This window comes from Mobula hypostoma, chromosome 7 (genome assembly GCF_963921235.1).
Source record: "Mobula hypostoma chromosome 7, sMobHyp1.1, whole genome shotgun sequence".
In the NCBI taxonomy this organism is placed as follows: domain Eukaryota; kingdom Metazoa; phylum Chordata; class Chondrichthyes; order Myliobatiformes; family Myliobatidae; genus Mobula; species Mobula hypostoma.
Genome location: NC_086103.1, coordinates 136,815,090 through 136,838,461, shown reverse-complemented (window position 1 = coordinate 136,838,461; position 23,372 = coordinate 136,815,090). Strand labels below are relative to the sequence as shown.

General features: G+C 42.9%; 1 long non-coding RNA gene across 3 annotated transcripts in view; it reads left to right on the top strand.

Annotated features, from left to right (window-relative positions):
* The window catches only part of LOC134349569 (uncharacterized), a 77,295-nt gene extending 55,155 nt beyond the window's left edge, over positions 1 to 22,140 (top strand). For all 3 annotated transcript variants that reach the window (XR_010018713.1, XR_010018712.1, XR_010018714.1), the window contains 2 exons: positions 8,477 to 9,702; positions 17,697 to 22,140. This is a non-coding gene — a long non-coding RNA (uncharacterized LOC134349569). The remainder of the gene's footprint in view (positions 1 to 8,476; positions 9,703 to 17,696) is intronic.
* Positions 22,141 to 23,372: the final 1,232 nt, after the last annotated feature.

The window sequence follows — 23,372 nt, the reverse complement described above, 5'->3', positions numbered from 1 at the left end:
CAGGAATGCCTACCGTTCCATGCCTAGACTGCATTTCAGTAAATCTGATCACTTGGCTGTCCTTGTCATATTGAATAAAGGAGGATGCTAAAGAACAAAGCTTCAGAGATAAGGACAGTAAGGCAGTGGTCGCAGGAGGCAGAGGAGCAGCTACGGGATTGCTTAAGTAGGAGGATAGGGCCACGTTCAAAGAACAATTAGAGGATCTGAACTAATACACCTATCATGGTCCGGTCCGTAAGGTCTGCATTCCGGTTCACAGTCCGGTACATCGATCCTTGTTCCGGGTTTTCCTGTTTTCTCCCTTGTTCTGTTGGGTGCCTTAATCTCATTTCGATCTGGCACATAAATACCTCTGCAAACCAGGGACTGTTGGCTGGATTGCTCCCTTCCCTTCCCCTTCCTTCTGAAGTCTTGCCTGCATCCCTGTCAAGTTCATCTGCTGAAGTGAGACCGGAGCCTTGCCGTACCAAGATAAGGAACTATCTATTGTTGAATTTGGAACTATCTCTTTGTCTCCCCATGTTTAGTGCCCGTGTCAAAGAAGAGTCCCGGCCCTAAGTCCTGTTCCCAAGGAGCGGACCCAGCTCTGTGTTCTGCCTTCCTGTGCTCCAAGTTCCAGGTGCCGTGTTCCAGTCCTGTCCAAGCCAAAGCTTCATGTTCTCATCCAGTCCAGGAGTCCCTCGGCAGTTTACCTCAGCAGTTCCCTCGATAAGTGTCCTCAGCAGTCATCCCAGCCCTGCATCCTAGAAAGGGCCCTGGCCCTGCGCTCCAAGGAGGAGTCCCAGTTCCGTACCCAAGAGCCTAACCAAGCCGAGTCTAAGAGCCGAGCCAAACCTAGTCCAAGAGCCACGTCCTGTGCTGGAGATTCCTCGCCCAGCCTGGTGCTGGAGTTCCTTCGTCCTGTCCAGGGGTCTCGCGTCCAGTCCAAGCCACGTCCAAGAACCTCGTCCAGTCCTGTAGCCACATCCTGTCCTTGCCAAGATCCTAGTCCCCAGTCCTAGCCTAGACCCAGGTTCCAGTTCCGAGTCCCAATCAAGACCCAGGTTCTGGGTCCATGTCCAGGCTCTGGTTCCAGAGTTCTGTGTTCCTAGTCCAGGCTCCTTATTCCTAGTTCCCCGTCCGGGTTCCGTGTCTCTAGTCCAAGTCCTAGCCCAGGTCCTGAATCCTAGTCTCATCCAGGGCCTGTGTCAATGTCCAGTGTCGTTTCTTCCCTTGCTTTCTTGACAAACCTAGTCCTGTTCCTAGTACTTCAGTGTCTCTGTCTTGCACTTGGGTCTGCCTTCAGCGCCCCCTCATGACAACACCATGTTTTCATGGAGTTTCTACAAACAGTCATAGATGAGTGTGTCCCCACAATATCATTCAGAGTCTTCTCCTACCAGGATCCCTGGGATGAACCATTAGATCCACAATCTACTGAGGGCCAGATCAGTGACATTCAGGTCTGGCGACCAAGTAAAATGCAAGGGGTCCAGTAATGATCTCCAGAAAGCTATCTCACTGTGAAGTAGTAATTCCACACCAATCTTGAATTAGTGAAGGATGCTCAACAGCGGCAGAAGGGCTTAAATGTTAGCACCTTCTACAAAGTGAAACCAAATGGCATAGGTGACAACAAGGCTTTGCTTCCAGATGAGCTCAATACCTTCTATGCTCACTTTGACACTCAAAACATGAAGAAACCTTCACAAACTCCCACAGAAACCAATGATCCTGTGATTTCAGTCCTTCAGGCCAACATAAGAGCATCCTTCATAAGCGTAAACCCACAGAAAGCATATGGTCCAGGCAGGGTACATGGCTTAGTATTGAAGACCAGTGCTGATCAACTAGCTGGAGTGTTCACTGATATCATTAAGCTCTCACATCAGCAGTCTGAAGTACTCACCTGTTTCAAGCAGGCTTCAGTTATACCGGTGCCTAAGAAGAACATGGTAACCTACCTTAATGACTATTGTCCAGTAACACTTACATACACTCTGAAGAACTGCTTAGAGAGGTTGGTGATGAACATGTCAACTCCTACCTGAAAGATGACTTGGATCCATTCCAATTTGCCTACCATTATAACAGGTCAACAGCAGATGTCATTTCATTGGTGCTTCACTCTATCCTAAAACATCTGGATAGTGAAGATGCATGCATCAGGATGCTTTTCATTGATTAAAGTTTAGCATTCAACCTTATCATCCCCTAAAAACTAAACAATAAGCTTCAAGACCAATACCTCCTTGTTCCACTGAATTCTTGATTTCCTCACTTGTAGACCCCAGTCAGTTCGGTTTGGCACCTCCAGTTCCTCCATAATCTCCAGCAGCTCAGGTGAACCACAACCTGTGTGCTTAGGCCCATGTTCCACTTGCTTTATACTTATGACTGTGAGACTAAGCACAGCTCCAATGCCGTATTAAATTTTGCTGATAACACCATTGTCATTGGCCCAATCAAAAGTGGTGACACACCAGCGTGTAGGAGGGAGATTGAAAATCTGGCTAAGTGATGCCACAACAACAACACCTCACTCAACATCAGTAAGACCAAGGAGGTGATTATTGACTTCAGGAGGAGGAAACTGGAAATCCATGAGCCAATTCTCCTTGGGGGATCAGAGGTACAGACTTCATCAACTTTAAATTCCTCGGTGTTATCACTTCAGAGGATGTGTCCTGGGTCCAGCACATATGTGCCATTACAAAGAAGGCAATTCAGTTTCTCCAATTTCTTTGGAGTTTTCCAAGATTTGGGATGTTATCTAAAATTTTGACAAAGTTCTATAGATATGTGGTGCAGAGTATGTTGTCCGGTTGCAGTGTTCCTGGCATGGAATCATTAATGTTTTGAATGGAAAATCCTGCAAAATGGAGTGGATACGACCAATCCATCATGGCTAAAGCCATCCCCACTACTGAGCAATCTATTATTAGTTCTTCCACAGGGAAGCTGCATTCATTATCTAGGACCCCTATCATCCATGCCTTGCTCTCTTCTCGCTGCTGCCAGCAGGAAGAAGATATAGGAGCCCCAGAACCCACACCATCAGGTTCAGGAACAGTTATTACCCCTCAACCATCAGGCTCCTGAACTAAAGGGGATAACTTCACTTGCCCCATCCTTAAACAGTTCCCAAAACCTATGGACTCACAAGGATTTTTCATTTCATGTTCTAGATAGTTATTGAATATTTATTTATTTATTTATTTATTGTTTCTTTTTTTATTTGCACCCTCTGCTGTCTTTAACACTTCGTTTGTCCATCCTGTTAGGGATAGTTTTTCATTGATTCTATTATGTTTCTTGTATTGTGAATGCACACAAGAAAATGAATCTCAGGGTTGCATATGGTGACATATATGTACTTTGATAATAAATTTACTTTGAATTTTGAACTTTGACCTTTGATTCCCATGGCTATGTTGACTATACTTCTTCTGACTGTGTCTCCTGTAAAAATGCTATTTCCTTTTCTAAGTTCCTCTGTCCCCACTGTCTCTGTTCCCGAGGATGAGACTTTCCTTCACAGGACATCAGGGATGTCCTTCTTCTTTAAAGAACAGGTTTTACCTTCCTCCACAATTGATGCTGCCTTCACCCTCATCTCTTCCATTTCCCGGACATCTGCACTAACCCCATCATCCCACTCTCTTAACAGAGTTGGAGTTCCTCTTGTCCTCACCTAGCACCCCATGAGTCTCTGCATTCAATCTCTGCTTTGTGGAGATTGCTCCCTCTGTGATTCTCTTGTCCACTTGTCCCTCTCCACTAATTTCACACCCGGCATATATACCTGTAAATGACAGAAATGCTACTCTTGCCATTCACCTCCTCCTTTACTTCCATTCAGGTCCCCAAACAGTCCTTCCAGGTGACACTACATTATTGACTCTGTTGAGGTCTATTGTATATGGTGCTCTTAATGTAGCCTCCTCTACACTGAGGATTCTCAATGTAAATTCAGGAACCGCTTTGTCGAGCGCCTCCATTCTATCCACCAAAAGCGGAATTTACTGGTGGCCAACCATTTTAATTCTTCTCCCCATTCTTATTCTAACATGTCAGTCTATGGCCACCTCTTTTGCCTCAATGAGGCCACGCTCAGGTGGAGGAACAACACCTCATATTCCATCTAGGTAGCTTCAAACCTGATGGCATGAACATCAATTTCTCCTTTCTCTCCACCTTCCCTCTTCTATTCCCCACTCTGGCCCTGTTACCTCTTCTCACCTGCCTGTCACCTCCCTCTAGGTCCCTTCCTTCTTCCTTCTCCCATGGCCCACTCTCTTTTCCTATCAGATTCCTTCTTCCACAGCCCTTTACCTTTCCCACCCACCTGGCTTGACCTATCACCTTCCAGCTAGTCCTCCTTCTCCTACCCCCACCTTTTTGTTCTGGCATCTTTCCTCCTCCTTTCCAGTCCTGAAGAAGGTTCTTGGCCCAAAATGTGGTCTGCCTATGCATTTCCATGGTTGCTGCTTGATCTGCTGAGTTCCTCCATCATTTTGTGTGTGTTGCTTTGGATTTCCAGCATCTTCAGAGTCCCCTGTGTTTTTTTCAATTTCCCCTGTATTTTATCACATGCCACATATACCCACTCGGTATCCCTCTGCTGTGTATATTTAGTTTGGATTACGACCTTCAAGATTAAATTATAACAGCAGCAACAAGACAACTAATAGTTAAGGAGCAATGATGACTCATTTTTATGGTTGCATCCTTCAGGGTAAATTGCAGCAATTCCAACTTTACGTTTAGCCTATGGGATAGAGATGCTAAGATTAAACACATGGTGGAACGATTCTTTTTTATGTCAGAGGACTGATAAGTTAATGATGCACTGTTAGTTTAAGAGTTCTCATTTAATTTTTGCACATTATCATAAACATTTTATTAACACAACTCCAGCCATCATTCATCGCTGGCAACATCTCAAACTTACAGCACGCAGATGAGTATTTTGGGTTTCTGGCGTCCTTGCGATTGCCAAGGTCAGCTTTGTTTTCTGCAGGAGTGGGAAAAGCACTGGGCAAATGAGTCAGAAAAGCTAGAATGGGAGCAGAGCAAAGTGCAGAGTAAAGAACCAATTCAAGTTAAAGAGTTGAGAATGATATGAAAGAAGGTACACAATAGCAGCTGCAGATAAATTCACTCGGGACTGCAGGCACTAGGATCTGGAGCAACAAACAATGCGCTGGAGGAACTCATGCCCCTTCTATGGGGGAAAAAGTTGTTAACATTTTGGGTCAGGTCTTTGTTGCAGCAGCTGCAAGATAAAGGCAAATTATTTTACCATCTCTCGTGACAAATTTGCTATCAGAAAAGCTGATGAAAGATGACACTAAATGCTGGAGCATGAGTTATACAAGGAGGAGAAGCATGTGGTAGTCACTTTGAATGTCCTTACACCATTTCAAGACACTGAATAAGAGGAGGTAAAGAGGAACACTTTATGAAACAGAGGGAAGCTGAAGTGTTTACTCTCCCATTATTCAAGAGCCCTGTTTAAGGAAACGCTTGATCTCGCGAGAAGACTACAACTAGCGAGGCACTGTCTACGCCACCCCGAGCTACTTGCCAGCCCGGTCATCATATGAGAGCCCAAGCATGGGAGGGTAAACCCTGGGCGCCCTCCCATGACTATGATGAACACGCTCCTAGAAGTCAGCGGCGCGGCTAATGTAGATGAACTGAACACACTGATGAGGGAGAGCGAGAAATGGAGAGTTCGTCATCATGCCCGACGCCAGCCCCCTAGGCCTGAGTTGATGTAGTAGTAGTAGTGGTGGCCTCCAGTTCCTTGGTTTCAGAAGCACTGTAATTTTTCATGTCCGATACTCTGCAGTACAATGAAGATTATATATTAATCAGTAGGTTTTTTCTTTGAGCAAGTTTCATGGTTCTTTGTTTTGCCGCTGTCTGGGGAAGATGAATCTCAGGGTTGTGTACTGCATACACACTTTGATAATAAATGCACTTTCAATCGTTTGAATTTTCTCCCCTCCAGTCACAACCTGTCAGTATGATGGAAGAATGGTAACCTTGATCCAATTCATCTCTTGTCATTAGCAATCATTCCATAAATCCTAGTGGATCATGACTGCAAGGTGTTGATTTGCTTGAAACCAACTTATTTTATCAAGAAATACCCATAGCTGTGTGGAAGAAAGTAGAGATATCAGCATTATAACCAATATATCTATAGGGGTGGAGGGGAATGATCATTTTCAATTTAAAGGAAAAACAGGGCCTATAGAATATTATCTTCCTATGATGTGATTTTGCTCAAAATTAGAAATACTTTCAACAGAACCATCTTTGTCTTGACATTTGTAAATAGAATTATATAGCAGCAATATTGTCCCGGAGGACCTGTGAGAAAATAACTACCTGGTAGTTCAACCCTTCTAAGGGGCATTTCCCTCATGGAAGACCCATTATCTTTTTATTCATTCCTGCAAGGCAGAGGTGCTGGTGATAAGCCCATTTCTTGAACTGCTCAGCTTTTTGTAGTTGTTGAAGATAGTGAGCTGGAAAGACCCAAGGTAGCAATAATGATTTTCCCTCCTAGAACAGTGATGATGGCACCGTGATTTCAGTTGCCTTATGTCTGGCTACACTGGCATTAATTCAACCTTCTAACCATTCATCCAATGCTGTGCACTCAGCAGTCCAGGGAGAGCCAAGGGAGTGCACCTACATCTCATTAATTGGATTGAAAATAAGACCATGCAATGATGGCTAACTCCAAGAAACAGATTTTAATTAAACCTTGGAGACCTTTGTGAGAACAGGATGATCTCTAAAGGGCTGAGTTTTCTTAAATACAATCATCTGTTTCTGCAAAGATATCCCAGATGAATTTGGATTGCAGCTGTCTAATAGCAAGAACCACTGATATTGATTTATGTTCTACACAACCATTGTCGTTGGCAGCAATATTGCAGCATACAGGACTTGAGTACTTTTTTCATTGCAAATTGATAAAGCATACAATTTTCCACTACTATTCATGATGTGCTGCTTTGTACATCCCGCAATAGAGCCTAAGACAAGTAACTTGCTCACTTTGTTTCCCCCTTCCCCTCCTTAAGTTATCCCCTGGAACTGAGAATGACTTGCTTTCACTTTAGTTCTGAGATGACTGATGAGGCCGATCTGAGAACCAAGGACTCTTCCACCAACGTGCCAGGTATTGCCTGATGCAGTGGACAGGTATTGGTATTGGTCACAAGTACTAAGATACAGTGAAAAGCTTGAACAACATCTACAAAATGCTGGAAGAACTCAGCACATTAGGTACCATCTATGGAGGAGAGTAAACAGTTGACATTTTAGGCTGCAATCCTTCAATAAGCACAAAATTATGTCTGTTTATTCTCTTCTATTGATGTTGCCTAACTTGCTGAGTTCTTCCAGCATTTTGTAGTTGTTGCTCAAGACTTCCAGCATTTGCAGAATCTCTTATGTTACAGTGAAAAGCTGATGTAAGAGCTACCAAAAAAGTGCAGTGCAAGTACATGAAAAAGTGCAAGATCATAACAAGGTTGATAGTGAGGCAATTCGGTCATCGGTGGAAAATTTTTGAGTAACCACCATTTATACTGAGTGTATTATGCTTCCAAAACAAGAACTTATGATTATCATTACCATTCGATTTGTCCTCCTCCACATTGAGTGATCATGAGCCAATGATACTCAAGAGTCAATGAGGATGTAGCATTTTTTCAGGTAGCGCCTTATTAAACCAGCAGCACTTTTTCTTTTAATCATTGAAGCTTTGAGCACATCCTTGCATCTTTTCCTCTGTTTTCCAGTGTTTTCCGAGGCAGAGTTGGAACAGCATGGTCTGATTGGGAGTCTGGTGGTTTGCACAGCAACAGTGTAGGCAACTGAATGCTTCCACGCCGAGGATGTTTGTCTGGGAATGAACACAAATAATTGGTTCACTTATTCTTCCAATGAATTCGAAGGATTGCACAGGGGCAGCTCAGTTGTAATTTTTATATCACCACATAGTCTTTTGCAGCATACTTCAGCAGTACTGATGGCTTTATAACGTGCTGTCATGGGTCAAGAGAGCTGCAGGCATCATATCTGCATATAATGAAAAAGACTGTGAATATATGGGGATGATGGAAATGCTTATCTCATGGCTCTCTTTGTGTGCCTCACTAAGTTCTTTTCTTTTGAAAAGTCAAGCTTGAGAATAACCTACAAAGATATTTAAAATTATAAATAGGTTACTTGGAGTAAAAGTAGAAACATTTTTCTAATGTACAGTATACTTCAAAATTCAAGATACTTTCCAATAAATCTATTAAAGAATTCAGAGATCGTTCTTAGAGAGTGGTTAGAATGTGGAACATGTAACCCCGTGGAATAGGCCAGACAAAATTTAATGTATGGAAATGTGAAGTGATCAACTTTGGCAGAAGTAATGAGGCGAACAAATATTGACTAAATTACATTTCCATTGCAGGTATGAAGGAGCAGAGGGACTTTGGTGTGTGAAGATATCTTTGAAAATGGCAGGCACGTATTGAGAATGGTTGCTAAACCAAAAAGATTCCTAGGATTCACATCCAGAGGCTAACAAGTGGAAAAGAAAGGAGCTCGTGCTGAATTTGTAAATTGGTTAGATTATTATCAGAAAACACCATCCAGTTACCACTTTCCCAGTAGAAGAGATTTACGAGGATGTTTCTAGGGAATACCAGATGTAAGACTGGACTGGAGAAGCACCAGCTCATAGTAACGAAGGTTGAGAGCAGAAATGACAGCTCAAAATCAGTTTCGATGTGGGAGAGAGGGGGGAAGCTGTCACCAAGATCAGAAGATGTATATTCAATTTGATGGCCTCAGGTCATGGAAAACTGTGATAAAAAGACTTTTTACACTGTTATGTTCAGTTGCTGATCTTAGAGACAATAGGCTGAATAGCCTCTTTATATGCTGGAATTATCAAAAGATTCCATGAAACACAAAGCAGGTCACACACAGCACCAAGACAAGCAAGTATTTACAGAACCATTGTCCAACACACAGAATGGATTTATACTGTAAGTACATTCTAGAAATCAAAAACTCTATCAATATTATCTCTTCAGATAGAACTGATGTCTTGTTCTTCGGCTGTCCATCGATTTCAATGTTGACTGTGCTGAGAGTTTAGTCTCTGCAGGCACGTTTATGGGCCACAAGACCAGCATTGGATTGGCACTGTCCCCCACATCGGTTGCATTTGTGATTTGACTAGTCTAGCACCGAATGTCTGCTTCATATTTCTTCTGCCTTTTCTCCTTGGTAGCTGGGATTGGCTTCTTGACAACGCAGTGCCGACTTCTTCTGTCCAAGGCATCTTTCTCCCAGCTGTTGACATTCATGTCAGTGATCTTCATCTGGTGCTTGAGCACATCTTTGTAGGGCAGATTCTGACCACCGTGCTTCCTTTTTCCTTCATGTAGCTCACCATAGAAAACAGCTTTGGGTAAACAATCATCGCTCATTCTCGTGACATGACCAGTCCAACACAGCTGAGGAGCTGTAATGAGCGATTCTACGCTGACTGCCCCAGCACGTTTGAGCACCTCCACATCTGGAACCCTCTCTTGCCCCTTGATGTGTAATAGCTGTGAAGGTGCTGTTCTACCGGTATGCAACTAGACGAGATCTAGCAGTAGGATCATGGCTAGCTAAGTCAAGGAGGTAAGCACGAGGAATTCTGCAGATGCTGGAAATTCAAGCAACACACATCAAAGTTGCTGGTGAACGCAGCAGGCCAGGCAGCATCTCTAGGAAGAGGTACAGTCGACGTTTCGGGCCGAGACCCTTCGTCAGGACTAACTGAAGGAAGAGCTAGTAAGAGCTTTGAAAATGGGAGGGGAAGGGGGAGATCCAAAATGATAGGAGAAGACAGGAGGGGGAGGGATGGAGCCAAGAGCTGCACAGGTGATTGGCAAAAGGGATATGAGAGGATCATGGGACAGGAGGCCCAGTGAGAGGGAAAAGGGGGAGGGGGGGAAAAACCCAGAGGATGGGCAAGGGGTATAGTGAGAGGGACAGAGGGAGAAAAAGGAGAGAGAGAGAAAGAATGTGTATATAACTAAATAACAGATGGGGTACAAGGGGGAGGTGGGGCATTAGCAGAAGTTAGAGAAGTCAATGTCTTCCTTTTTTAAAGAAAAGGGCTTCCCTTCATCCACCATCAACTCTGCTCTCAAGTGCATCTCCCCCATTATTTCACGCACATCTGCTCTCACTCCATCCACCCATCACCCCACTAGGAATAGGGTTGCCCTGGTCCTCACCTACCCATCTCCCCCCCCCCACCAGCCTCCGGATCCAACATATAATTCTCCGTAACTTCTGCCACCTCCAATGGGATCCCACCACCAAACACATCTTTCCCTCCCACCCCCTCTGCTTTCCGCAGGGATCGCTCCCTACACGACTCCCTTGTCCATTCGTCCCTCCCGTCCCTCCCCACTGATCTCCCTCCTGGCACTTATTCTTGTAAGCAGAACAAGTGCTACACATGCCCTTACACTTCCTCCCTCACCACCATTCAGGGCCCCAGACAGTCCTTCCAGGTGAGGCGACACTTCACCTGTGAGTTGGCTGGGGTGATATACCGCGTCCGGTGCTCCCGATGTGGCCTTCTATATATTGGCAAGACCCGACGCAGACTGGGAGATCGTTTCGCTGAACACCTATGCTCTATCCGCCAGAGAAAGCAGGATCTCCCAGTGGCCACACATTTTAATTCCACATCCCATTCCCATTCTGACATGTCTATCCACGGCCTCCTCTACTGTAAAGATGAAGCCACACTCAGGTTGGAGGAACAACACCTTATATTCCGTCTGGGTAGCCTCCAACCTGATGGCATGAACATTGACTTCTCTAACTTCTGCTAATGCCCCACCTCCCCCTCGTACCCCATCCATTATTTATTTATATACACACATTCTTTCTCTCATTCACCTTTTTCTCCCTCTGTCCCTCTGAATATATCCCTTGCCAATCCTCTGGGTTTTTCCCCCCCTCCCCCTTTTCCTTCTCCCTGGGCCCCCTGTCCCATGATCCTCTCATATCCCTTCTGCCAATCACCTGTCCAGCTCTTGGCTCCATCCCTCCCCCTCCTGTCTTCTCCTATCATTTTGGATCTCCCCCTCCCCCTCCCACTTTCAAATCTCTTACTAGCTCTTCCTTCAGTTAGTCCTGACGAAGGGTCTCAGCCCAAAACGTCAACTGTACCTCTTCCTAGAGATGCCGCCTGGCCTGCTGTGTTCACCAGCAACTTTGATGTGTGTTGCAAGGAGGTAAGCATGCCTTTGCTACTTCGTAGGTTATGCCTCTTCAGGCAAAGGCTGCACCCAATGAGGACGCCGGTAGCCGGGCGTCTGATGGTGTCTGTGGCAGATGAATCCAAAAGGGTCAATGGTAGAACTGATAAGTAGATGTTGATGGATTGTATAAAAGAATATACCAACTTGAAGCAGAGGTAAGCCACTTGCCCTGGTTGTGTGTTCCATTATTCAATAAGATCTTGGCCAATCGTGATGCCATTTACCTATACTAACACTATAGCCCTTGATTTCCTTATTGACCAAAAATGTATCACTCTCTTTCTCGAGTATACTCAGCGACTGAACTTCCACAGATTTCTTTGATAAGAATTCCAAAGATTATTTATAGAAGGATCAGAAAGTGGAGCCTAAAGACCTATACTCAATAATTCAAGCACTTCTTCTTCCACTCTATCATCAGATTTCTGAAAGGTCCATGAACCCACAAGCACTAGCTTATTACTCTTTTTTTGTGTTGTAATTTACAGTAATTTTATGTCTTTGCAGGATACTGCTCCTACAAAACAGCAAGTTTCATGTCATAGAAGGTCGCGACAATAAACTTGATTCTGATTCCGATCCACAAAGAAATCCCACCCTATCCAAGTCTCTCAGAGTAAGGAAATTCCAGTCAATACTGGAGAAGTTAAAGTTCCCTTCTATGACAATCTCATCATTCCTGCAACTTTTCATGATCTGTCTATACTGTATATGTGTTCCTCCACCTCTCGGTCCCTATTCGGTGGCCTATAGTATAATCCCATCATCGTAATTACATCTTTCTTATTTTGGAAGTGCACCCAAATTCTCTCTGTGGATGAACCCTCAATGAGCACTGCTGAGGCATTCTCATTTATCAGTAGTCCAACCTTTCCACCTCTTTTACCCCTTCTGTGTCACATCAAAAACAACAAAACTCAGGAATGTTGTACTGCCAGAACTCTCCCTCACATAACCAGTCTGTGTAAAGGCAGCAACATGATAATTCTTTGTATTGATCCAAGGTCTAAGTTCATCCTCCTCACCCATAATGCTCCTAGCACTGAAATAGACACATTTCAGCTCCTCTATCCCTCACTGTTCATCAGCTTCCCCTTTCTATCAGTCTTACATGTCTCACCATCTTTCTTGCCCTCAACCTTCCCACCTTCTGCCCTGTTCCAGTGGTTCTTATCCCCCTGCCCCTCTATTTAAAACCCTCCCAAACAGCACTATCAAACTACTGGGCACCTTCCAGTTCAGATGCAAACCATTTTGACATCTTGTCAGCAAACTACCAACATGATAAAAAGGAGTGTAAGAGAGGTGGAGGGGTTAAACTAATATAATATTTTCATTATGTTAGTTCTGGTGTTGTTCAGTGAACGTGACTCGTTGTACCCCAGCAAGATTAGTTCAGGATGACCCCAGAGGATAGTTGGGAAAGAAATAATTACCATACTAAATCTCGAAAGATATGAAATGGTTCCTTAAAGTACATAATGTTCGGCATCCTGTGCACTCATAGACATGTTTGCTAATAATAAACTTGTGGACACTTTGCTGCCACACAGTGGGGTGTTGAAAGGCAATAGTTAAGATAGCTGTCATCCCAGTTAATGTTCCATTCAGAGTATGCAAGTTTTTGGTAAAGGCTACGCTCTGTGTAATTGTGAAGTTTGATTGCTCTGTACTTGTAGCCAATACCTTCATGAACGGTGGCATCATCACAAACGTTATTGAGCTACTCAAGACCTTAGGGGTGCAGGAGGCCCTCTAGCTATGTCTGGAAATTAGTCAGAAAGGAAGTGGTGCATGTCTTCATTGTACACTATTGATCTAGTGTGAGATATAAAACAGCATGCACTATAAACATATGGAGTGTTACATCAATATAAAATGTAACCATTTGGAATATGATTGCAGCACAGAGAAATGTCCCATGGCTCAATATTACTTCAATGTGAAATTTTACACGTGTTGAACATTATCCCAGAATTTAATACTACTCAAGTGTGGAGTTTTATCTCAGGGTGGAATATTATCTATGTTGGGTTTTTAATCCAAATGTTGAATATAAAACTAAGTAGTCTATTACTATTTTATATTTAAAGAGAGACTGATTGATCCTGTTGGAGTATTTGGATGTTTTGGAATTGTAAATACCAGCATTTTTATGACAGGGGATTCTCTGATTCATGACCGAATGTTGAACAGTTGGGAATACTCAGAATATTTTGTATCCTGATGTCCACTGACAGACGACTGAACCCAGGTGCAGAAGAACAACAGACTCCATGTGGAGACAGAAGTATGAGTTTATTCAACAGACCGACAGAACATCGGTCACACAACTGCGCAATACCACGAGATGAAACATTTTCGAAATAAAAGGGCCCCAGGATAAGTGCTAATTGGGAGACCGCTTTAAATAATCACAGTGCATGGAAAACCCATGCCAGTCAAAATAAATTTGACAGGATTAAACAGAAACCACAAGGGTTTAACAACTCTAGATGAGGCAACAATTAACAGATACAGGTGCACAGGTCCGCAGGGCTCATGACAATTTTGGATGCATTTTCATCCAACCATTCACCTTCACTATATTCTTCAGAGTTCAGCCACAAAAGCATAGCCCCTCAGTTTGATTTAGTCCTGCCCAAAGGTACGCAATATATTTCCTTCAACAGCTTTACCATACAGTACTCATTAATGTCCAAATTTGTCCCTCAGCACTTTATCCCCAAGCACCATTCCAGCAATAGCATTCAAAAATATTTGGTAATTTTCCAGTCTTTGACTCCATGAGACCATAATACATTGAAGCAGAATTAGAGCATTCAATCCATTGAGTTTGCTCTACCATTCAATCATGACTGATTTATTTTCCTTCTCTACCCATTCTCTTGCCTTCTTCTTATAACATTTAATGCCCTTATTAATCATTTTCTGCTTTAAATATACTTAATGACTTGACCTCCATATCCATCTGTGGTAATGAATTCCACGGATTCACCTCACCTGGCTAAAGAAATACTTCATCTCTGTTGTAAAGAGATGTCTTTCTATTTTGAGGCTATACCCTCTGGTCCTAGACTCTCCCACTGTTGCTTTTATATTCCAGTCCTCTTGAAATGAATGTTTACATTGCATTTGCCTGCCTTATTCATGATTCAATGTGCAAGTTAACCTTAGGGAATCCTGCACTAGGACTCTGAAATCCCTTTTCACCACCAATTTCTGAGTTGGTCCCTGTTTGGAAAATAGTTATTGCCTTTATTTCTTCTACCAAAGTACATGACCGTACACTTTCATGTACTGGATTCTGTCTGCTCCTTCTTTGCCCATTCTTCTAATCTGTCCTTTTATAGACTCCTTGCTTTCTCTACACTACCTGTCCTGCTGGAGGGTTTTGGCCTGAAATGTCAACTGTACTTTTTCCCATAGATGGGGCCTGGCCTGATGAGTTCCTCCAGCATTTTGTGTGTGCTGCCCCTCCATCTATCTTTGTATCATCCAGTTGGCTACAGAGCAATCAATTCTGTCATCCAGATCATTAAAGTATAATGTGAAAAGTAGTGGACCCAACACTGACCCTTGTAGAAAGCCACTAGTCACTAGTGGCCAAACAGAAGAGACCCCCTTTATTCCAACTCTTTGTTTTCTGACAGTCAGCAAATCTTCTGTCCATGCAAATGTTTCCTGTAATACCATGGACTCTTATCTTGTTTAGCAGTCTCATGTATTGCACCTTGTCAAAGGCTTTCCGAAAATCCAAGAAAACAACATCCAATTGCTCTCCTGTGTCTATCCTGCCTGTTATTTCCTCAATTGATTTACACAGATTTGTCAGGCAAGATTTCCCCTTAAGGAAACAATTCTGTCTTCAGCCGATTTTTATTGTCTCCAAGAGCAGTAAAATCTCACCTTTATAATGCTTCACCAATGCATGCTTGCGCTTATGTTCTAGTTCTCTTGAAATGAATGCTAATATTGCATTCAACTTCCTTACTACCAGTCCAACCTGCAAGTTGACCTTTAGGGAATCCTGCACTGGGACTCCCAATTCCCTTTGCAATTTCAATTTCTGAATTTGATCCCCATTTAGAAAAATGTCCATGCATTTATTCCTTCCCTTGACGTGACTGTTGTCACTTTGACCTATCTAACATAGAGTGGTAGATGTGTCCGGACTTCCTGATCTCAAAAGCAGCAAGGTAATTAATATCCATTCAGGTGATTTACCACCAGACACCATTAATTGAAGTTTCAGTTTTAGATTCTTCCCCAGCTGTTCATTCACTCTGAATTTGAAAGTCAAAGGCAAGTTTATTATCATAAACTCAAGTTCATTTATGCACAGAAGCAATGACAAGTTAACTTGTAACAACATCACAGGCACAGAGCATTACAGACAGAACATTCACTAGAAATAAAATAAACAATTTGCAGAAGAAAGGACACAATTTGAACAAAAAAAGAAGCCCACAATATTGTAAAATGGTCAAAGTAGTTAATGTTGCTATGATTAGCATGGGCAGTGATTAGGGTTCTGAGGTTGGTTCAAGAACTGAATAGTTGAAGGCAAGTTACTGTTCTTGGGGGGTGTATGGGGTGCCTAGGGAGGGGTAGCACCTCTGGTGGGGGGCCTGCTGTGCCCTTTTTCAGGGCAGCTCTTCCACCTTTGGTCCCTACCCAGCGCTCAGCTCTCACCTGTGGCAGGTGCAGTGGCCACACCCCGGTAAACCATCTCAGAAGACAGGCCAAACCAGGTGAGGGTAGCTGACGGGTCTTCGACCCTCGACAAGGTAGGGGATCTGTCTATCCCAGCGTGTGAAGTCTGGCCCTGGCAGATTGAGCAGAGGAGACCGATTAATGGTCCAACGGTCAAGAAGGCAGGTCAGCAGGCGTTTGTGGAGTGCTAAGAGCACGACAAGGCACTTAGACGTCCTGGTCATCCACTGCAAGAGGTGGTGATCTCTTTAAACTCACCCAGCAGTAGGCAAAGGCAAACCACTGCTGTAATCTGCCAAGTACATGATTTCCCAATATGTCAGAGCAGCGTGGAGGGAAATTGTCCGCCAACTGGAATTTCCAGATATGACCTAAAGCAAACTGTTCCTGAACCTGGTGGTGTGGAACTTCAGACTTCTGTACCATCTGTTCAATGATAGCTGAAAGAACATGGCATGGCCGAGATGGTGATGATCTTTGATGATGGATGGTGCCTTCCTAAGGCATGTCTCATGTAGATACGCTTGATAGTGGGGTATGATGTGCCTGTGATGTATTGGACTGAGTTAACTACTCTTTACAGCTTCTTACATTCCTGCATATCTGAATTGCTGTACCAGACCATGATGCAACTAGTCAGGATAAGAAACATTTGTATAATCTTCATTCCTAGGATGAATTTGAAACACCACATATTTCACTTCATTCTCAGTACATCGCTTGAACTTATTGCCTGCCTGTAGATCTGATTAGAAGACAGTGTCAGTCTGTTGTTCATATAACATTATTTTTGGATGTTCTGATGCTAGTGATTTGATTGCTGGCACGCTTCCAAAGGTAGTTAAAAGTCAACCACAGCATTCTGGATCTGGAATCATCGACAGGCCAGATCAAGGATGGTAACATTCCTTCCTTAAAAGTGGTAGTTATCTAACCTAACAGCTTCATGGGTACTCAAATGGATATCAGGAGTTGTTTAAATGGTGTTAGAAGTGGTGGTGTTAGAAGGTGGTGTTAGAAGTACTTCACATTCTCATATTTCCTTGTTAGTATATAAGGTTTTAGATTCAAACTTCTGGATTGCTCATTCAGAAGTGCACTTTGAACTTAAGCCAGAGTCTCAGATCTCTATGCTTCACGAAGACAGGCACTGAATCAACCTCAGGTTCATGTGGAACTAATAAGGACTGCACAGAGAAATTTGAAGGTCTTCACTTCAAATGAATTCCAGAACCATCTGCAGTGGCAGTATCCATATTGTCATGGAGTAAATTAGCGCCTCAAACACTTTCATCTACCCTAACTTCCTAGGAAGCTGAAGACACAAGAGATTTCCAGTTCTGTCATTAAGTCAAAAGAATGTATACCTTAGCTTAGTTTTGATCAAGCCTTGGAAATCTATTTCAGGAGATTGATAGAAATCAGTTTCTAATAGCATCAATGCAAGGCAACTTTGCAGAATCCCAATGTGTCCTTCTCTGATCAGTTGACGTACAGTGTGCCTACGAACTGTTGTTGTGATGTTGTTCATCAAGCTGCTGACAAAGAGTTCTCTTTCCTGATACAAGGTATCAATATTATTAGTACCCGCTTCAGTCCTGATGCAGAGTTTCAGCAATTCTCTTCCTTCCATAGGTGCTGCTCAACCCACTAAGTTCTTTCAACTTGTTGTTCAAGATTCCAGCATTTGCACTCTCTTTGGTCTCCAAGAGCTTTCTCTGATTGGGTCCCTAAGATTTGGATGCTAGTTTGGTGTATCTAGCTGTCTATGCATCTAAAAGGGCAGCACAGACTTTGCAAGAACCTTCACAGGATTCAAACAGCGCTCAGATCAAGACCAAGCTGATTTCAGAAAGCTTCAGTTGCTGGGTCAGTCAGGCATCACTATGTCACTGGACGTCAGACATCATCAAAATTCTTTCAAGCAGAAGTTTAGAGAAATGCCAGGAAATAGCATTATGGAAAGTAGAAAGATGTACGTAACTAATAGAAAGTTATTCCATTTTACTTATTTAGAATACCAAAAAAATCACCAGAAAAAGCTAATTGAAGGGTTGGTGTATTGAGATTACCCACAATACTGGTACCTTTGATAGAACTCTCCCTTTATTGAGAAGCTGAACTCAGTGTTGGAATCTATACACATCCCAAGCTTTTATAGTGATGTGATTACTCCAGCAGTAGACAAATATTAATGTTTTGTGGTAACTGTTGACTGAGGTCATTTGAACCACCCGGGATAAGAACTTTAAATGTTAAACTATCTGTGGTTTGCCAAAAGGACACCTGGAACTTTACACAACAGTAGTAAAAACTGGTTAAAACAGTGAATATTTTTGTTGTAGAGTAAATGTAGTGTGTAGTGTTGTCTCAAATGAACTCTGTGTTTCTTGGCATCACAACATGTTACAGGATCATTCAAAAGGTACAAGCAAGTATCCCATAATATGCAGAGTGGTTATTAGACTTGTGCTGGTATACTTGGCAAAACTCTTATAAATGCATTGTGATGTAAAGCAAACTATGCACTGTCAAATAAAATTATAATCTGGTATTTTTAGCCCAATATATTATACGTAAAATTGTGCATCATCACAATTTAAAATACAAATTACTGTACATGGTTATCCATTTTCAGAATGTGGGCAGCATTGGCAAGAGCCTGGAGTTTTCACTTTTTAAGTTGCCTTATCCCAAGGCAGAGCTTTCTTAAACTGCCACAGTCCATATGGATTCATCAATCTTTGTAGCAGCTTTATTTTGCTGCAGAATAGTTGCAATCCTGTTGATGTTCTCTCCAGCTGGCCCTCCAAGATCTTAACTCATTCCATTGACATCCACACAATGTACTGCAGGCTTGGTCCCTTTTGATTTATTGCTGCCCTGACCTCCCTTTTTAACTGCTTATGAAATAGCTAATGACACTACTGAAAAAAAAACAGGAGAAATTTTTGTCATTAACTTTTCCACAGCTGATGTTCCACAACAGGCCAGCAATTTTCTGGCTTCTCCTTCGATAGATAATGGTCTGATGATCAGAATATTTTGAATTCAACTTCACAAAGATGGCTTTGTAAGAATTGCCAACAAGACCAAGGACCAAGGAATGGGAAGTTGAGAAAATACACATCAGTTCTCATTGATGGGTCAGAGGTGGAAAGAGTGAGCACCCTCAGTTTCCTGGGCATCAACATCCTGAAGGATTGATATGTATTTATAAAGAGAGCACACCAATTACTACCTTGTTCGGGGTTTGAGACTTGCTGTCACATTAGTGCTTTGCCTTTGAGGTTTAAGAGATAAAAAGAGATTGGCTTTTTTTTGTCATATGTACATTGAAACATTCAGTGCTGTTTATGTCAAATCAAATCAGCAAGGATTGTGCTTGGCAGCTTGCAAGTATCACACACACGTCTGGCACCAGTGTAGCATGCACACAATTCTCTAACCCTAACTGTAAATGCTTGGAATGTGAGAGAACCCAGAGCAAACCTATGCGGTCATGGGGAGAATGTACAGACTCATCACAGCAAATGAAGGTGAGATCTGGTGCTGTAATAATGTTACACTAGCCACTATGCTACCATGCCACTTCTAATTCACAGAATTAGTCAAATATGTTGTAACTACTCAGTAGATAGGCTGCACCAGAAGGAGAAAAGAGTAAAAATATTGCTTCTGGTCAAAAAGACATCTGGGGAAGTTAAAATAGGAGGGAATGAGTGCAATCTGAATTTACAGGAGAGAGAGCCAAGGAAAACAAACCTGAATGTTGGAAATGAGAGGTACAAGGCTGTACAGGCTGATTATCTGAAACAGATTAACTCAACGTTACTGCAAAAATCTGCAACGTATGTGAGTGGAAGACAAGGTGGTGTTTTTCAACCTTGTATTGAGCTTCATTGGAACTACATAAGAGACTGAGTGGAGATGCCAGACATGGGAGTGAGATGGAAAATTAAAGTGATGGTGACTGGAGTTGGAGGTTCCCATCACTGGACGACCATGAAGTTGTTCTGCATTCACTGCTTGTTTTCATCAATGCAGGGAAGAGCATGACAAGTGAACTTAGTTGTCCTTTCACCTGGTATTTAGGTCCTGAGGAGCAGAACGGGAAGGATTAAAAAAAGTATTGTCTATCTTCCTTACTAATAGTCTAGTACTCACAGCCAAATATCTCAACTGGAAATACCATAGACTTGACATTATTAATGGATTTGTGGCTACATTTGCTGATGATACAAAGATAGGTGGGAGAGTGGGTAGTGTAGAGGAAACAGAGAGCCTGCAGAAAGATTTAGATAGTTTAGCAGAATGGGCAAAGTGGCAAATGAAATACAATGTTGGAAAGTGTCTGGTCATGCACCTTGATGGAAGTAGTAAATGGGGAGACTATTATTTAGATGGGGAGAGAATTCAAAATGCAGAGATGCAAAGGGACTTCGGAGTCCTTGTGCAGGATACCCTAAAGGTTAACCTGCAGGTTGAGTCGGTGGGGAAGAAGGCGAATGTAATGTTGGCATTCATTTCTAGAGGTATAGAATATAAGAGCAGGGATGTGATGTTGAGGCTCTATAAGGCACTTGTGAGACCACACTTGGAGTATTATGTGCAGTTTTGGTCTCTTTATTTTAGAAAGGATGTACTGACATTGGAAAGAGTTCAGATAAGATTCACAAGAATGATTCCAGGAATGTAAGGTTACTGTATGAGGAATGTTTGGCAGCTCTTTGGCTGTACTGTATTCCCTGGAGTTCAGGAGAATGAGGGGTGAGCTCAAAGGAACATTCCAAATATCAAGAGGCCTGAGAAGATTAGATATGGCAAAGTTATTTCCCATGGTAGGGGATTCTAGGACAAGAGGGCACAACTTCAGGATTGAAGGACGTCCATTTAGAAATGAGATGTGGAGAAATTACTTTAATCAGAGGGTGGTAAATCTGTAGAATTTGCTGCCACGAGCCGCTGTGGAGGTCAAGTCATTGGTGCATTTAAGGCAGAGATAAATAGGCTCTTGATTAGCCAGGGCATCAAAGGGTATGGAGAGAAGGCAGGCAAGAGGGCATGATTAGAAGAATTGGATCAGCCTATGATTGAATGGCAGAGAAGACTCGATAGGCCGAATGGCCTACTTCTGCTCTATATCTTATGATCCAAATTTTTATCTGGAGTTAGAGCAAAATCTGGATACACAGTCATGAGTGTAGATCAAGGGAGTAGATGAGTGGGGCTGAGGACACAGCCTTGAGGGGTGCCATCAGGTGCCTATGATTAAGCCCGACTGAAACAAGGGACAGCTGGAAGACCCGGAGTCCGGAGTCCATGGACTGGACCGTGAACCAGAACGCAGACTTCACTGACCAGACCATGACCCTTGTTCCAGCAATGCCTCAAGGTTGTCTGGGAAGCTAGAGTTAATGCATGCCTTGGTCAGCCTCTTGAAGCACTTCGTGAGGGTGAAAGCCAGAGCCACCAGGTGGTAGTTATTAAGGCACACTACTTTGCTTTTCTTAGGTACTAGGATAATTGTGGTTTTCCTAAAGCAGGCGGAAACCTTAGTTTAGAGCAGGGAGAGGTTAAAATGTCTGCAAATACCCTGCCAGCTAATCTGCACAGGACCTAAGGACATGCCAGGGACACTATCTGGGGCAGTTACTTTCCCCATTCTCTGAAAACCTGATTTTACATCCACAATGATGACTGTATGTTCAGATAGTGTAGATTAAAGGTTGTTGGAATGGGTGGTAATATGCCAATTTCCTTCCGTTCAAAATATGCATAGAATGCATTAAGCTCATCAGGAAAGAATGCACTGTTGATGGTGAGGTGGCCTCACATTGTATTGAAGGCACACAAGTCCTGCCAGCATGACTGAGACTCTACTGTAGCTTGGACTGTTGTTATCTCTTGGCATCCTGTTAGCTTTACAGAGGAGATATCTAAATTTCTTATAAAGGTGAAACTCACCTGATTTGAAGTTCAACTTCAAAGTTCAAAAGTTCAAAGTAAAATTATCGTCAAAGTACTTGTATATCACGATATACAACCCTGAGATTCATTTTCTTGTGGGTATACTCAGTAAATCCAGGAAACATAACAAAATCAATGGAAGACTGCACCCAAGAGGACAGACAAACAACCAATGTGCATAAGACAACAAATTCTGCAAATACAAAAGAAGAGAAAAAGAAATAATAATAATAATACATAATTAAATAAAAACTGTCAAGAACATGAGATGAGGAGACAATGAAAGTTATGGTAACAATTCAGGGATGGGACAAGTGAAGTTGAGTGAAGTTATCTCCACTGGCAGCTTGATGGTTGAGGGGGTAATAACTGTTCCTGACACTGGTGGTGTGGGTCCTGAGGCTCCTGTACTTTCTTCCTGATGGCAGCAATGAGAAGGGAACATGGCCTGGATGGTGGCCGTCCTTGATGATGGATGCTGCTTTCCTACAAAAGCCTGTCATGTAGTGGAGGACTATACCCATGATGGACTGGATGGTATCCATTACTTTTTGTCGAATTTTCTGTTCAAGGGCATTAGTGTTTCCATACGAGGTTGTGATGCAGCCAGTCAATGTACTCTCCACTACACATATATAGAAGTTTGTCAAAGTTTTAGATGTCATGCCAAATCTTCACCAACTTCCAAGGAAGTAGAGGTGCTGTCGTGCTTTCTTCATAATTGCACTAACATGCTGGGCCCAGGACAGGTCCTCTGAAATGATAACACCAAGGAATTTAAAGTTGCTGACACTCTCCACCTCTGATCAACAAATGAGAACTGGCTCATGGACCTCTGGTTTCCTCCTCCTGAAGTCAATAACCAGCTCCTTGGTCTTGCTGGCATTGAGTGAGAGGTTGTTGTTGTGGCACCACTCAGGCAGATTTTCACACTCCCTCTTAAATGCTGATTCTTCACCACCTTTGATTTGGCCAGCAACAGTGGTGTCATCAGTAAACTTACATGACATTGCAGCTGTGCTTCACCTCATAGTCATAAGTACAAAGTGAGTAGAGAAGGGGGCTAAGCACACAGCCTTGTGGCGCTCCTGTACTGAAGGAGATTATGGAGGAGATGTTACTGTCAATCCAAACTGACTGGGGTCTACAAGTAAGGAAATCGAAGATCCAATTGCACTAGGAGCGGCCAATGTCTTAAAGCTTATTAATTAGTTTAGAGGGGATGATAGTAATGAATGTAGAGTTGTAATCAATAAAAAGCATCCAGGTGTATGCACCTCTTGTCATAGTCCGGTCCGTGAAGTCCACATTCCGGTTCACGGTCAGGTCTGTGGACTCAGG